We start from the raw sequence: 12,508 nt of genomic DNA on the forward strand, positions 1-12,508 counted from the left end.
CGAGCACCTCCTTCCCCAGCCCTCCATCCCGCGGGGCACTGGGGACCGCAGTCACCCCCGGAGCACTGTGGGGCTGCCCAGGACCCTGCCCCATTGGGGACAGCCTCCGTGTCCCCCATCTGCTTTGGGTAGGGTCAAAGCCACCCACATCAGTTGCCCCTGGGGTGTCCCACCAGGCCTCCTGCCTGCCACACTCCCGGACCTTTCTCAGATGCACAAAGCTCACTTACAACCGACGCTGTCATCTCATGTTTTAGTTCCCCAGTGGCTAGTTTTTCCACCAAAACCTGAATAATGACTAAAACATAACACTGCCACCAGGGAGCCCTGACCACCCAGCTTACCCTCCAGCAGGACGCGTTGCTGAGCCGTGACCCGAGGGCGATTTCAGCCACCACAGCCCAGTGGGCAGCGCTGTGAAGAGCAATCCCAAAATCTGCTGCTGCGGCTCAGCTGGGAGCAGCAGCTCGCTGGGAGCCAGCAGCAGGTGGGGGACACCTTTCACCACCCCAACGGGCCCCTCCAGGTGATGCTGGGCTGCTCCCGGGCCCTGCCTGCTCTGCTGCTCACCTCCTGATTCACTCCGCAGGCATCCTCGCGCGTGCGGGCCCAGCGCCTCGCCAGCAGCGAGGCCGCGCCGCTGCCTTTACGTAACGCACTTAAAAATCACTCAGCCACAACATGTACACGCGCTGGAAACCGGGCCTCGCTGGCACCAGCGTGAGAGCAGTGCGTTTTCTTCGGTCTATAGAGAGCTGAGCAGGTGGTGAAGTCTGAATGCTTTTGCTTGTCACTGGTGTGCTTGTGCTGACTCGGTACGTGCTGAAATGAAATAAAATAAAATAAAATAAAATAAAATAAAATAAAATAAATAAAATAAATAAAATAAATGAAATAAAATAAATACAATAAAATAAATGAAATGAAATGAAATGAAATAAAATAAAATAAAATACAATACAATATAATACAATACCTAATGTTAACTATTCTGCTGACCAGATGAGGACTTAGTGCTCTGCAGAACAGCTCACACTGTGCTCAGGTACGTTTTGCAGAGCACTATCGGATTTTTCTCTTTCTACTTTAAAGGTGGGGCCCAGCCAGGCTGGAGAGCTGCACGGGGTGTCCTAGGGACAAGCAGCCCCTCGGCTCCCCCATCTCCCTGCCATCATGCCGCTGGTGCCCCGGCTCTGGCACAGGCTCCTTGATGCTCCTTGATGCGGAGCTGCAACATGGGACTCGGTGCCTTCATGCCAGACAGTTGTGTGCTTGGTTCCAGCACGTAAATATTTGCTGCCAGTGTTGACACTGGGTTTTGACAAGTTTGACAGGAAGGAGTGGCACAGAGGTGACAGCACCTACCTGTGGCGCCTTCACAGTGCTGGCAGGGGAGACCAGGGTGCTCCTCGGGGTGTCTGCAGAGGCGCCACCAGTAGCTGCTGGGCAGGGACGTGCCCTGTGCCTGCCATGTCCCCGTCACACGCCTATCCTGCTCTTCCCTCCTGTGTGGATGGGGCTGTCACCATCAGACCTGCAAGTCCTGTTGCGCAGAGGTAAAACAAGTTTTTCTCTTTCAAAAACACCCAAAAGAGGAAAGAGTCGGCACCCAGCCAAGGAGAAGCAGCACAGGGGCTGCGGTGCTGCCACATCAGGAGACGGGCTGGGCTGGAGGCAGCGGGGATGTGCAGGAGTCAGCCGGCACAGGATAAGGCTCCAAGCTTTATTCCTGCTCGGGCAAAGAGCTAGGACCAGGCTCAGCACCTGTGCAGCCCCGCTCGTGCCCCTCTGGTTCCCAGCTGGGGCTGGAGCCCAGCCCCATGTCCTTGGGGGTTGGCACAAGGAATTGTTTTTACACCTCAGTACGTGCAAATAGCACGCAGGGAGTCATCTGCATCATACGCCTCCCAATGTGTCTACAAGCACATCAGCTTCCTGGCATTTTTGCTTTCTTTGCCCCACAGTATTTCTGTATCCAGGATATTGTTCGGCTGCCGGGTTTCTCCGTTTGCCACATGCAGTTCAAAGATGGTCCTGGTAAATGGAGCAAGACGAAGTGGAAGCAGGTGGTGCGGGAGACTTCTGTCCGCAGTCACAGCTGTCTTTTGTAACAAGCACCTTTTGCGCCAGGTCCCTGCGTCCGACGAGGGCAGCTGCTCCATGCCTGGTTTTCTCTCTGGCAGACGCAGCGGATTGCCACACTGCTCCTTGATGTCTGGTATTGGAGGTCTGAGCTGTGCTGACTGGGCACTGGGCAGGGAACAACCACACAAATTACATGGTGCTGTTCCTCAGTCCCGAAACTCAGCAGGCTGAGAGCTCAGAGAGGCCCCGACTCTCAGTAAGGAGGATCGGAGGTAAACAGGGTAGGCGATTTAAGAAAACTTCAATATTTTCCTTTCTGAGTCATGCAGGCTTTGCCCAAGGCATCGTCATTCCTAGAGAAATGCGTTGAGTGTCACATGGACTGGCCAGACACACTGCTGCGATGTAAGGTTATCGCAGTGCTCACGTAACCCTGCTTCTGCCTCAAGTCCTGGAAACCTGAGAGGCGAGTGGGGAGGGCCCCGATCCCCATCTGGCTCATTTTACTCTCTTGGGCCAAACGTCTTGGCAAAGTTCAACAGAATATTGTCACTTGGTCTTGGAGCACATCCCACATAAAAAGCATGGAGAAAACCGTGGGCACGTATAAGCCATGCCAGGTAAAAGCAAGGTCAGAATTGTCCAGTTACCCTAGGACAGGTGACAAGCCCACGGTCTGCAGGGCAGGATGCTGTGAGCTCGCAGTGATTCTCTGCAATCTCCACCCCACCAGCCTGATACCTCGGTGTCCTTCTCTAACAAGGACAAAGAGCTCTTGTGAAGCCAGTGGGCCAAATTCCAGCGAAGCCCTGCGTGTGAACATGACAGAAAAGGAAGCACCTCAAAGACTCAGGGAGCCATGCAGAGGGCTTCAGGAAGGCGCTGAGCAGCCCCCATCCCCACACCAAGCGGTGGGGAGCACTAAACACAGGGACAGGGCTGGATTTCGGGCAGGATGAGCCAGGATATACATGCCACAATTACAGCCCATTGCTTGGGGGCTCGCTACGGTGCTGGTGGCCTGGGCAGAGCTTTCTGCTTCCCCCACATCTGCAACGCCATGCTCTGGGAGCAACACTTCTGGCCGTGCCATCTTCCTGTGCTGGCTTGCTCCCACCTCTCCCTGAAATTCAGACTGCAGGTGAACGGCCTTTGGGTGCAGGAGCTGTGGACCCTTCCACAGGGTCCAGCTGCTCTTGCTCCGCAGAAGGTCTGTCACCCAGAAACACGTCCCATCAGATCTGCTGAAGCAAACCACAGGTGTTCCTTCACAATGAGCCTGGTGCTGCTTCTTTGTGGGTGTTATGAATGTATTGCAGTCGTGTTTGGGGAACAAAGACCCCTCTCTGCTCTTCTGAAAGAGCCAATGCAGGACTCTCAGAAGAGAGCGTTTGCAGGGGAGAAAAGGGTGCAGGGTTTGTACACTTACAGCCATTTTTATGAAAATGAATCCCAAGCACCACAGTGAATAAAGCTCTGGTGTAACTTCCAGCTTTTAATTAACATGGCAACAAGCCTTTAATTTACAGATATTGAGAATGAGAGGACAAATTGCAGAAGGACTCAGCACAGAGAGTCTCCAGGAAGCAGGGGTGGGAGGAGAGATTTGACCTCCCAAAATACCCTCCACTTGTGAGACACGTGTTCTGCTCTGGTTTTGCTTTTCTTATTATTCAGCACAAAAATAGAAGAGTTGGTTTGTAGGAAACCTCTGCCTGGTGCCCTGCAGAGATTAGTAGATCGTAAGCAGGGCTGCAGGAATCAGCTTTGCCGGGAAAGTCAGGATTTCTTACTGTTCCCACTTTTTGGTGGAATGAAAAAGCAGCTTGAAATTTTCCATGAAGAAGACCACTTGGGAACAAAGGAAAGATTTCTGTTTGATCTCTACCTTAAGAGAGGCTTGTTTCCCTAACAGGACACGTTACATAACAAAACACCCATGTTTACTCAATGCAGCCCCTAAGTGCAAGATGGAAAATTTCAGAGCAAAATAAAGGTCCAACCTTACTGTTCTGAAATTATCGATATTTAGCAAAAAATGCCTTAATTCGGGGCCATCTCTGCATGGAATGGCATGGCAATCACTTCTTTCTCCATGCCCAGGGGCTCCTGGCACCTGTATCTCTGCAAGGCCCCGGGTGGCCACGTGCCGTGCAGGGTCCCTGCAGCCGCCCCTGGTGTGAGCAGGGGCAGCACAACCCCTCCTGCTGCCTCTGGGTGATTATATAAAGAAGATTAAATGTGTGTAAACAAGGCTTGCTTAAGTAACGTCACGGCTGCCAGTTTCTCTTGCTGGTCTTCTTTTCCTACTCCACCCCTCCACGAGCTGGACGTGACAGATGCTCAGCATGGCCCTGTCTGTGCTCCACTCTCAGCTGGCCAAAGGCATGTCCAGGGAGGCCCAGGTTGAACCATGAGGATGTTTCAAGCACATTTGGTGGTTAAACACCCCAGTGGAGCTAGACGGCATGTCCAGCAGTGCTTGGGAAGCTCTTGGCCATCAAGGCTGTGGGCAAGCACTGAGGTCATGCTGGGGCATACCCAGCTATCCCCAGCCGTGTCCCGCAGGACAGCCACTGTCCCCTATGGCGCTGCAGGGCTCTTCCTCAGCATCCCCAAACGCCAAATGTTTGGCCTGCTTTTTGTCCCCTCCGCTGAGTGTTTTTAAAGCCCTGATCCAGGTAGCTGTCATGGATGTTCATGCTATAAGTCCATTCCTGTCACCTGGATTCAAGCCAGGGCTGAGATGCAATGAGGAATTAGGGGCTGCAGATAATTGGGGAAACCTCATCAGTTCAAATCAAGGCAGCACGTGGGGGCAGAGGGAAAACACTCTGTGTTTGCACAGAGGCTTTGTGCAGTGGCCCAAAGCCCACAAACAGTAAGACTTTCCCTGTCTTGGTGCTCACCAACACCCAGCAATGTGGGGTTTACGTACACACTCTGACTCCGAGGACATGAAGTACTGGGATTTGGGGCAGTGTGAGGACATGGCAGGCTCAGCTGCAGACAGCTGCTTACGAATTTCAATGCTGGGAGCTGTGCCACAAGGTGCAGAGGCAGTTTTAGAGCTTTGAATCTCTTCAGCCCATCCCAGGGCAAGAAATCTGCCATCAGGTGAAAAGAGATGCAGTACTGCTAAGCTCCAACCGAGCACCCACAGGCACATTTGACCTCAGAAAAATGACCTGGAACAGCACACGAGGGAAATTCCCAAACTTAAAAAGCAAAGGTAGGGCCACCCTTTCATGTTCAGGCACATGGAATTTATTCCCAGAGATTCCCATCCTGCGAGAGCGTGGCCTGAGGGGAATGCAAACTGCTCCGTGTCCTGTTTGGAAGTAGGCTTTGTCTTGTGCAAGGGTCCCACGTACTTGCGCAGAGAGCAATGGAAGCCACGGGGGCCCCAGGGCACTATTTTACATTGGGGTGTCCCCGTTCATGTGACAACAAGGCAATAAACTCAGCCTTCTGAAACCTGGTTTAGCTTTTGGCGTCGTCTGTTTATTTTCTCTCTTCATGTTTTCCCTTTAATCTCTGCACTGGATCACTAAGAAAACATTCCTCAGCATCGCTCCTGCTGCTTGCTGGGATTGTACAGGAACCGGCTGCGTTCGCTCCGCGTCCTGCGGTTCCAGGTAAAATCCTCCCCGGCGTTGACTGCTAACCCCAAGTTTCTCTGAACTCTGCATTACCCAAGGAATAACGCCCTTCTGAGGAAGCCTTACCAAACAGCCGAGCGGTTACGAAACCCTGGCCCCTGCTGCCACACGTCCCAGCCCCGGTAGATGGCGGTGACAGCTCATTTTTCCCATTTTTTCCCCTTTTTCCCGGCGCTGCGCCCTCTCCCAGCCGCGGGCGGGCGTGGGGCAGGGGCATCCTCAGCCCCCTCTCTGCCGGCAGCCTGGCAGAAAGCGGGGTTTGGGGCTTTTCTCCCCGCCTCTGACTGCTTTTCGTGTGGTTTGGGATCCGTTGAAAATCTCAGCAGGTTGTAACAGCTCAGCACAGCCTCAGGCAGCTGAAGCCGCCTGCTGCACAGCCCCGGAGCGAGAGGCACGGAGAGGACAGGGAGCAGGTTTCTGTATTTCAGGGGCTATCCAGAGCCAGGCAGCCAGGGCTGCTGGATTTCTCTCCATTCCCTTTCATGATCTTGAACAAAACCTGCTTGTGCTCCCCCAGATGCCAGCTCCCCATCACCTGCTTTTCCTTGGCCACACAGCTCTGGGGAGGCAGCCCTGCCAGCACGAATAAATAGCATCTCTCTTTGGAGCCCGCAAACTCTTTTATTTGGCTAAAAGCGGCCAGTCCCCCCTCCGAAGTGCTGCCACCAGCATCCCCACCTCCTGGGGGTGCACAGCAAGGCTAATCTGCGGCTTCCTTCTCTTCGTCCTTGTCGCTGCTGTGCTCCTGGGGCAGGAACAAGAAGAAAAGCAACACCAGGTGAGCAGAGTGCTGGGCACCCCGTCTCTTGGTACCTCTAGGTACTGCATGCCACCCAAAACCAGCACCCACACGAGGGCTGGGGGTGTTGGCGAGCAGTTTGGGGAGTTACCTCCTCTGAGCCACTGTGGGAGCTGCTGCTACTCCTGTCGCCACCTTCCCCATCTCCCTGCAGGGGCAGAAGGAAGGATAAATGTCACCAGGGCCCTGACACCCCATTTGCCCCATTTGGGACAGAGAGGTGGCAGGTTGTATGGAGAGCCAGGCTCTGCCCCCACAGTGCCACCACGGACTCACGAGTGACCATCACCCTGCAGAGGCCTCCAGAGCCGAGAGCAAGGATTCAGTGGCCACCACGGTGTCTTGTCTGGATTGAAACGGGAGGAAAAGGAGGGAGAACTAACCGGGAACAGCAGGAGCGAAGTGAGAGCTGCCTCTCAGCGGAAAAGCCACGCGCACAGTGTGATTTCCAGGCTGCAGATGGCACAGCACCATCCACCAGAGGCGTGTGGATGCCATGAGTCATTGCAGCCTGGATGTAAATCAGGCGGGGCAGGTGCTTTCTAACACCCTACAAGCCCTGGCTGCCTCCCACGCTTGTACCAGGCATTTTTGGTACTCAGTGGGAAGCCGGGAGCCCTGCCCTGTGCACATCCCCGCTGTGCACCCTGCTCAGGGTACTGGGTGCCTTGCGGGTGCTGCACAGCCACGGACATGGAGGTTCCCCAACACAGCTGATTTGGGAAGTGCTGGGCTCACCCTGAGAATTGTGCTGGGGACTTTGGGGCTGGAAATCCTCTGGGAAATGGTTCAGCAACCGATCTGTGGAAAGTTCCATCATTCCCCTACCTTTTCCTCTTCTTTCTCCTCCTCCTTTTCCTTCTCTTCTTCAGTGCCCTTCTCCTCTCTCTCCTTATCTTCCCGTCCAAACCCTATGACAGGCACAGGCTGAGGGTCATTATCAGCAGCACCCAGCACACGTGCACCCACGGGGGGGGCTGCAGATCCCTGTCCCACCCCAGCTCCTACCCCACACTCACATTTCAGGATCGTCGACATTTCGCCGCAGCCAAAGGGCTCTGGGACACGAGGTGCTCACGCCTGTGGCACAGAGAAGAGCGACTGGAGGGGGGAATAACGTGGGCTTTTCAGGGATTAAGACACCTTCCTGGTCCCCACCGTTTGGTTTTCTCTTCAAATATGCAGAGAGATGCCTTAAGACCACTTCCAAACCCACCTTGGAACAAGTGAAAATTAAAGAAATATATAAAATATTTATAACTAAGGGTAAAGACCAGGCTTTGGGGTTCTCAGGAAACCAGAGATGAGAGCTTCCCCAGGGACAGGATGGTAGAAGAGAGAAACAGAGACAGCAGTGAGCAATAGTGAGAAAACTGAGCATTGATTAATGTCCGAAAGGTGACATGGCAAAGAAAGCAGCTCAAAAGAAAGCCGACAGCTTTCTTTAAAAATAGCAGAAACAAAGTCCAAGAAACAGCACAGGCAGGTCAAACCCTCTCTGTCACACACAAATTGCAAAATTGCCACTTGTGGCGGAGAGAAGGCGGCAAGGACAAGGGAACGGGTTCCTTCTGCTGGCGGGGAAAAGCAGGGTCATCGTTTGAGCTCAGCACGCAATTCGGGCACGGTTTCTGCCCCAGCTGCCGATGGAGGGAGGCAGGATATTAATGCTTTCAATTAATGTTTTTAAGCCCACGAAATGACACCATCTGTGGTCGGGATTTTTACCCTTGAAAGAACCAGACAGCCTCTGGGATGATAACATTGATGTGTATTTTCTAAACAGTTGTAAAAGCCACGGGATGCTGCAGGGCTGGGGCAGCTTTGGGGTAGAGGCAGGCGGGATGGGCAGAAAGCAGATAAGGATGGATAAAAGGGACTATCAGTGCGGAGTTAAAATCTAATTAATAATGAATAGCTATCTAATTCATCTCCGTAATTAAGAAGTGCAACTCCTAATTGAAAATAATTACTTTTTAAACTAAAATCATTAAAAATAATCAAACATTAGCAAAAAAGGAAAGGCAGCCCCTAGGAAGGTGCACAAGAAGGTGCAGCCAATTCTCTGCCATGGGGTCCTGCACCAAAGCTTCTCTGTGGCCCCACAGCTCGTGCCCAGCCCCATGCCCATGGGGTGCCCCCACATCATGCCTCCATGTCTGGGGGAAGAGTGTGCCTTGGGCCTTGGGCACACTCTTGGAGGCGCTTTCCTGCTCCTCTCAGCGGGGAGGACCGAAGCCCTTCCCAGCGAGGATCAGGCACCACGTCCCATCTCCATCCCTCACACCACTCAAGACCTGCCCCAGGGATGCTCCTGCCACAACCCCCTGCTTCAGCCCACATTTCCCCCCCTCTTCCCCAGCCCCTGAGATAAGTAAGGTTGTCTGTAAGTCCCCCCGGTGACACAGAGGACGCAGGGAAGAACCTTACCCGCAGCAGGGAAAGGCGAGCGGCCTCCTCCACGCCTGGCTGGCAGCGTGCAGGGCCCTGGGTATTTGAGTGTCGCCGTCTCCTCCCCAGCCCCACTTTCAGAGCAGTAAAACTGGCTCTGCCGCCCGCCCCGGTCACCGCCTGACGCCCAGAACGTGACTGGTCCTCTTCAAACCCATGAGAGCCTCACAGACATCTCTGCCTCCAGCGTGGGCAGGAGCACCCAGCCCTCCTGACCCTCTGCCAGCAAGCCAGGGCGGCTCTGCAGGCCGCAGGGAACCTGTCCCGGGGCCCTGCTGTGCTCAGGACCTTGTTTGATGTAAAAAGGAGGGGATTTGGGAGTGTCCTTAAAGCCGTGGTGGCAGGAACCTCCACCAGGTCCTTTCTCTCCCCTTCATGGGGAGGTGGCAGGAGGGCATCGGGGCCCAGCCATGGCTGCCCGGTGCGAGGCAGGGCTCAGCACTCCCAGATCCTTCTGGTGCTCGTCCTTGCCGCTGGCTTTTGCCCCAACACATCATTAAGCAAGTGCCTGTCAGCAGAGAGCAGTTACCAGCAGGTCTTAACACTTGCATAATGTGCTTCCCCTCTAATGCAATGCCCTCGTTCCTAATAGCACCAATATGGGATAATAACAGGAACAATAATGGCAAGAAGGGCTTGTGTACCTGAAAGCTAATTTGTTTTCTCCACCTAATAAAAAGTATTACCTCTCCCACAAGATTTGCGCCAGTTAAACCCTTCAACTCCACAGCAAAGTTGCTCCCACAGTAATTTTACAGCTGAAATTGCTGTGCACGTGGTGTCCCCCACTCCACGTGAGACTGACCCCGGTACCTCGCAGAGGGGCACTCACACACGGGTCATCCACCCCAAAACCCGCCCACCTCTGGCCCCAAATACAGCTAGGTTAGATCAGGACTAAGGGAGGGGTTTTTGAGGGCAAGGGTGGACAAACCCCGTGGGAGTTTAGCAAGGCTGGTGGCAGAGTCCTCCTTGCTGCTTCAGAAGCAATAGCGGTTGTTTGCTAGCAGAGATGCTGCAGTTCATGCACAAATCATTCATGGAACTGTTTGGGAGCGAGTGATCACAGCAGTCCTGCCCAGATCGAGGCACCTGGGGCAAGGATGGGGACAGAGAGCACACCACCGGGACCCCAGCAGCACTGGGGAGGATTTTTTGGTGTCAGGAACGGCTGGAATCCAATCCTGCTCGTCCAAACAGCTCCTGCCACCTCCTTAGGAGGATCCACCCCTCCAAGCACTGCACTTAACCTTGTTTTTAAACGGTGACCCCGATGCAGGAGCTGCTGCTCCTTGCCAGCCCCAGCCAGGCTCGCAGCACGCGGCTGCAAGGGACCAAAGCGCTCAGCATCCTCCAGCCAGAGCAGCCCATGGCCCAGCCCTGCGTGGACGTGGGGACACGAAGCAGCACCCCAGGGAACTGGCTCTAGGGACCGCCCCAGCCAGCAGCACCTCACAGTACGGCGCTGGTTGCCACCACCACCAGTACACTGGAGGGGGGCAGTCACTTCCATGCCCAGGCCCCAGCCCACGCACGAGCTCAGCTCTCACCCGGCAGCAGGCACAAATCTGCCCTCAAAGAAGGGAAGGGAACCTTGCAGCCAGCACTCAAAACAGCAGCACAGGGCTGCAGCCGAGCTGCTGTCAAAGCGCAGAGCTGTGAGGGACTAGCAACACCCCCAGAAAACGTTAATTAGCACAGTACTGGGCATTTACGTCCTCCCATGCTAGATCTTTTATCTGTGCCAAGGAGCCTTTGGCTGCAGAAGACCAATCTTTCTCCTTAAATCACATCGCTGTCGACAGCTGTTTATTTATGATCTGGTGTGCACACCTGGGAAAGAAATGCCGGAGCTTTCCTCCTCCTCCTGCCCTGAGCTCTCCCCTTCCTGCCTCTGGGTCAGAGCACTTAATTTGTGCTGCGGGTGACCTGGGACAGCTGTCCCCTTGCTCACGGCCACCAGCACTCCTGGCAGCATAGCTCCTGCTTCTTCCACAGGAGCAGGACAACTGCTCATCGCGCCTGTGTCAGAGGTTTTGCTGCTGCTGAACGTGTGTGTTTTCCTAATGAAAAAACGAGTCCTGGGGAAGCTGGCTAGGCAAGGGCTGGGAGCACATCCCTAAGCCCACCGGGAGGACCAAGCCTTTTTCACGTTTTAAAGCTTTCCACGGCAGCTGCCAGGAAGCAGCTTTTACAGCTGCAAGTAACGGGCTCTCTTTCCTAAGGAGAGAAAATAATTGTGGCTTTTTTCTCCTCCCAGTCACTGCCAGCATCTTAGCTAACTCTTATCTATTCTCAGCCACCTCTCACCTCCCCAAACACAACCAGAAGTGCTCAAATTACTGCCAGCTCTCATTAGGTTCATAAGCAAGGCGAGGCCAAGCAATAAGACCTCCAGACAGTTGGATGCCGAGTTCTGATGAATCCTTTGGGTAGGAAGATTTCAACAACTGTATGGCTGTTCTCGTTGGCAGGCTACTGCAGTCTCTGCACTGGCACATAAGTGAAGCCGGTTCATGCTTGGTTATTGGCTGCTCTAACAAAATCCAGGTGAGCATATGACTGAGAAAATTACCATCTGCATCAAAAAAAAAAATCACCTCCTCTCCTTTAATTATTAAACTACTCTACACTTAAGCACTGCAGGTCAGCTTGAGTAGACAATTTATCTGGGGGAAAAAAAAAAAAGCAGCTGCTGCTTCAGAAAACCCTGTTATCATTATTTCTTCTCTTCTGACATTTCAGTAAAATGTGGCTTTGTGTCAGGAGCCAAGCTGAGATTTTGCACTGATGCAGGAATTTAGAGCTCAGCTGTGGGAGCTCTCACTCCCCAGCCTGCGTTTAGAACTCTTTTCTATGAAAGGATACCCTGCCATGAGAGAGGCCCCAGTTGTCTCTGCCCCACAGCAGCACTGAGCCCTGCCCCAGACACTGGTCAGGGGTGGGAAGAAAGCACACACACAGGTCTTTCCTCCTGCTTGGTTAGTGCCCCACACTACCTTGGATAGCTTGCACCTGAAACTGTTGTCAAAGCAAATCCTTCTTTAAAAATGTTATCAGGGTAAAGAAAAAGTATATAGTTTATCGTAGTGCAGATTTTTTTCCATCCAATCACACTCCTTTCAAGTCCGGTTTTCTTTAAAAATCAAAATAAATACATTACTTTTAAAGACCTGATCAGTCTAACAAGGACTAAGGCAAGGGTTTTTCCATATATATAAAATCACAGATTATTAGAATACCTTTTGGCTAATGCTTAAGAACATTTCTACTTCACAACAGAGCAGAGGAATGCTAAGCCTTCAGTACTGCAGAAATTTGCAAGACCTGCTAAAAACAACACTCAGTCACCTCCGGTTTGCTGTTCTGGACTTAAGTTGCATTTAATCTGTGTTTCTGCTCTTGTGATTCCATCAGAGGCTGTTCCCTCAGAATGGGAAAGCTCAAAAGATAGGAATTGTAAAAAGGAACAGAACAGGGAACTTTCACAGCACAAAGAAACAGATAATGT

The 12,508-nt window shown here is 53.0% G+C and overlaps 1 long non-coding RNA gene across 1 annotated transcript; it reads right to left on the reverse strand.

The window, feature by feature from the left end:
* Positions 1–6,354: 6,354 nt before the first annotated feature.
* Positions 6,355–9,156, reverse strand: LOC121077728. The gene is made up of 5 exons (XR_005824272.1): positions 8,977–9,156; positions 7,566–7,762; positions 7,375–7,457; positions 6,638–6,694; positions 6,355–6,492 (listed from the first exon to the last, which is right to left on the reverse strand). It is a non-coding gene; the product is annotated as an uncharacterized LOC121077728 (long non-coding RNA).
* Positions 9,157–12,508: the final 3,352 nt, after the last annotated feature.

Source organism: Cygnus olor, chromosome 14 (genome assembly GCF_009769625.2).
Source record: "Cygnus olor isolate bCygOlo1 chromosome 14, bCygOlo1.pri.v2, whole genome shotgun sequence".
In the NCBI taxonomy this organism is placed as follows: Eukaryota; Metazoa; Chordata; class Aves; order Anseriformes; family Anatidae; genus Cygnus; species Cygnus olor.